A 5041-nucleotide genomic window follows, 5' to 3' on the forward strand; every position below is an offset into this window, starting at 1 on the left:
AATGCATCTCCATTGATTGATTGTGTGATGATAATTTTCTCTTTCAGACTCTAGTTTATGGAGTCCTACCTGGTCAAACTACTTTCTGTCAGAGTTTGAATGTTTACAATTTCTTCGTCATCTTCTTCCCATCATGAGTTGGATGGCGTTCAGGTGGCGGGTGCCAGATGCTTTTACTAGTATCATATGCAACAAAAATGAGTTAGACTTAATTTTTTTTTTGGTAAGCAAACTACTGTATCTTTTTGAAACTTAAGAACCAGCTTCAGTTTGCTTTATTATAAATAAGTATAATGGTTTGAACAGCAAGCTTTAGAAGTGTTGCTGACCAAGTTTCGGACAGTCAGGCAATCCAACGATCATACATAAATGTGATTATTTTTGAAAATAAAATAAAATAAAATAAAGGGTATCTAAAAATAGTATCTAAAAAAAAACAACTTTTTGTGGTCAATATTATTTATAATATTCAAAGTCACAATAGACTTAAAAATAGACTTAAAAATGTAACCATATCACAGCTCACACACATATCATCTTCTTCATCTCTGTCTGACCTTACCTCACCCTACATGTACTGTACCTCTGATGTAACTAGAGCAAAGCTGTCACACTCATTTCAAAATCCTGCAGAATATCAGGTTCCACCCTCCTTTTTAAAAACGATGCTGTAAAAAGCTTTTAAACACAGCTGCAAATAAATGTCTTAAAAATTGCTTCTAAACTGTATTTACTATTTTGGCCAGGCACATCACAGATATTTCATCAAGAGCTCAGTGATTGCGTCCAGTAAGGTGATAATATGAAAGTACTTGCTTCCTATTTTATGTATAAATGCACTTTATATAGTACTTTGTTTGTACTGTGCAATCACACTAATGTGGGGGGGATAGAGTGGTTGTTTCAACGCATAAAACCAATCTTGTGGTTGCCCGACGCCCATGCTGATCCACAGCCACCCTGCATAACTATCTGCAGGCAAGGTAGACCCTGAGCAGGGAACACCAGTTCATCACAAGGCCACACAGACAGACACAGTGCAAACATGCACGCTCACACTCTCTCCTACAGTAAGCTAAGAACAACCAAGCAACCTAAGTTGCATTTTTTTTTAGACTGTGGTTGGAAGCTGGAGTAACTGGGGAAAACCCATGCGGACACAGGGAAAATGGGCAAACTCCACGCAGAAAGGCCCCAGCTGGGATTTGAACCGGGATCTTCTCACTGTGACCACACCGCAGTTCACCAATGAAGACAAAAAGCTACAATTTTCAGGATCTATGAATGTACAGTAATGAAATTCAAACTTCAGATACAGCCCGCTTACAGCACTGCTAACCCGAAAAAAATCGTCAACAGATATAATATCCTGCTATGATATTTCTACATCAGTTTCATCCTATTCAGGGTCAATGGAGGGCCCATCACTCAAACTACTGCACAGAAAAACATTTGAATTATCAGTAACTCAAAATGAATGTGTGACTGTGTTTACATGTGTGTTTGGACACACAGATGTAAGTGGTTGACATGTAATCCCACTGTTTTTCTTGCATTAGCAGCTTTTGGTTGGGATGCTCTGTCCAAGCCATTAGGTCCAAATTAAGCCTAATAAGTGCCTTACGTACATTCAGGTGGTCTTAGGCTAACAATGTCGCTGCAGACGGGTGCTAGAAAATTGAGATGTAATGCAGTACATATGATGGTTCCCCACAGATGTTTTTCCTTTCCACAATACACACTAAACCGTGCAACACAACAGCCTTCAGAAGAGAAAAAAAAAAAGGAAAAACATTTTTGGAAGCACTTAAAATTCTTTTTTTCAACAGAGCAAAATCACTGTCCACAATCAATCCACCCTTTATGTAGAAGATCTTAAAGAAAGCTTAAATGTCTAAAGAGACCAAGAAAAGGCATGGCCAAGAATAAATAGATATAGAAAAAAATAATGAAATAAGCCGTTTCACATGATGCCATCGCTTTGGTCTTTAAGCAGGACAAAAGGCTGCTCCTCGCTCATTTCTGTTTGCTCTCTGCTTTTCTGTAGTTGTGTAAGAGTCTAACTGGACTTTAATCTGATTGTAAGAGAATGGCAAAAGTCAAAAGAAGCCTGTTGTGGTCAATTAAACCCTCCAGTATGATGGAGGAACAAAGGATCCCCACTACGTGGAAGGAGAGAAGAGGATCAGCTTTAGTGCAACACAAAAACTATCTAGTTGTTATCATAAGAAAGTAGATGTAGAATTCTCAAAAATAAAGACAATGTGAGTGAAAGAAGAATTGAATGATTTCAACCAACTTTACAATATCTCTAAATTAAAAACAGGACATGACAACATGAGGAAAATGAGGAGTTTCTTTTTGAAGGTATTAGAAAAGTAAAAAAAGTTGGCTTATACTCGTGGAACATCTTTTTGTAAATACATCTAAAATGTTTAAATGCACCAACATTTTTAATTTGTTGGCAGGCCAGTACTGCAGACGGAACAGTTGCTGTTGTGATATGTGGTTTAGCATTCTTTTGCTGAAATAAGTGACGCATTCCCTGATTGTGCTCCAGAACATTACATGTCTTCAGCATCAGCCGTGCCTTTACAGATGGAGGTACCCAAATATGTCATATTGCATGTCCCTTCTCAGACAGCTGATGGAGGACATTTGATTTTGAGGAATTCTCCAGCGTTGGTGGCATCGGGGACAAGGATGGGTTGTCTACATTTATTTTATTTTTATCAAACTGCAAAATCTCTAATCATCAGCCTTCCTCCTCTCGGTCTGACGGGTGTTCTGGAGGAGATTAAGCCAACACCCCCCCAAGGTTTAACCTAAATCAATCATACAACAAAGCAAAACAAAATCAGACAAACAAAGAACAAACTTTCCTTCAGCTCCAGTTAGATTGTTGCAAATCCGTCTTCAGTGAGCTTGGACCCACAGAAGGTGGCGGTGTTTCTGATGTTTTTAAACGTTTCAATTTTTCTTAGTAACTCTTAGGAGCATTTATGTAGGTAGTGACAAACAGTATTACCTAAAAAGGGTACTTGAGCCCAAGGAGCAAATTTCACGCTAGAACCATGTCTGTTTCTAATGTAGAGCTGCTCGAGGCCTCAAAGATCAGGCCATTCACTACAGCTTTTGGCCTCATTCCAGTTTAACTTGAGAAGTGTTATTCTTCGAGATTAGTGAACCCCACCCAATCTTTACCCCTCAAACTCTCTGCCCCTCTGCATGTCCTTTTTATGCCCAATCATATTACCGACCTGCTGTGAATTAACCTAATCAGTTACACAATGCTCCACGTTTCACGTCCCCTTTCCTTGTCTCAACACTTTTTAAACATCTTCAAAGTAAATATGAGCACATACTGAAACAAACACCACAGACAAAAGGCCCTGACGAGTGTTTGATGTGCTCTCTATGTATTATTATGTATATTATTAATGTATTACAAGAAAATATAACATTTTACTTTCATTTATTATTTAAAAGGTGTGTTTTGGAGAAGGTTTTATAGAATAAAATTCTTTGGAAAAGCATCACACAGTTGCAAAATTAGGAAACATTAGAACTAAGTTTTGTTTATCAAACAATCCCGTCATTTCTGACGGTCAGTGTGTTTAGATGTGTTATGCAATGCTTTCTGGCTGTTCTGGTTGTCAGACAGTCCCTGTCTTGTTGGGCCTTAAAACTTAAATCTTGAAAGAATCGAAAATGTGTAATTTCACTCAAAACAATTGAGTGACTTGTTAAAAGAACTGTGTGTTATTGTAGTACTGAGTTGTTGTTGAAAATGGAAATCTAAGGATTGTAAAACTAAATATTCATGGTTGGTTTTAGTTCTTTCAAAGTAAGAAAATGCATAATACCAAAGGTTCTTCATTGATGAATACTTCAGTCTCCCATCATCCCCTCTTTTGGAACATGGAGCTCATGCAGATGCAGGTAGCTGTTCATTGCTCTGGAAACCAGGGAAAAGACGGAATGAACTGGGATTTCACAAGACATTCCCCTTGCCCTTGCAATTCCCTTCTGTTGATAAATAAACAGTCACAGAGAGGAAGAAGAGCAGCCCAATGTGCCCTGGGCAGCACTCATTAAATCTAATGGGTCACGCTGCTCCAGCCAGGCTCCACTGACACCCCTAATAGAAGCCTGCATGGTTAAGAGACCATGAAGACCATTAGGGCACTTCAAAGTTCACCCCACTACATTAGGGCCCTGCTGATATAGCAGAGACGGGACGGATCCATTTCCTCGTTCGCTACTTTATTTTTCCATCACTTGACCTGTCAATCAGTCTGCTCCATAAACAAGTAGATGCTTGAGCTGCTCATTATAGGCCATCGTTAGCAAGACCAGAGCTGTAAATCAACCCTTATATCAGCTTTCAGCAAAAAAATCTTATAGGTCATATTTTAGAGCTGGCTCTTTGGCTTACAGTGTTAAACGATCCCTCTAAAAGAAAGCTGCTGTTTGCACTGTAAATCAAACACGCTTTTGGACCAATGAAATGGCTCTTATGAACTGTAAATGGCTGGAGCCAATGTGACAAGCAAAGAAAGAAAAAAAAAAAAAACCATCCCTAAGAGACTCACGCATATGAATTCACACAGGCGACGTTGGCTGTAATGAAACCGAAGTCCCAGTGGCACGTTCTTATAAAATAAAAGACGTTTGATATACTGATTCTGTCCGAGGGGGAAGTCCAAAGAAGAGCAGTCTTCTGTTTCGGCCATAAGCGAGCACGACAAGCCATCTACAAGGCCATGTGGAGAGTAACAGACGTCTGAAGAGGAAGGAACACATCATACATCACTTTGCCCAGTAAAACCTCTCTCATTACAAGCCTAGAATGCCAGTAAACAATTCGGTATTGGCCATAACGTTTGACGAAAGTTTAACCAAAGAAACCAATCCCACAGAGTATGAATAGTGGCTGATCTAAAACTAGTGACATCTGCCCCCACACACACAAAGTGCTACTTGCTGGGATATATAATGACAATTCTACAGCCCAACTCCAAATACTAGATCTAAAAGG

Source organism: Cololabis saira, chromosome 5 (genome assembly GCF_033807715.1).
Source record: "Cololabis saira isolate AMF1-May2022 chromosome 5, fColSai1.1, whole genome shotgun sequence".
Taxonomy (NCBI): Eukaryota; Metazoa; Chordata; class Actinopteri; order Beloniformes; family Belonidae; genus Cololabis; species Cololabis saira.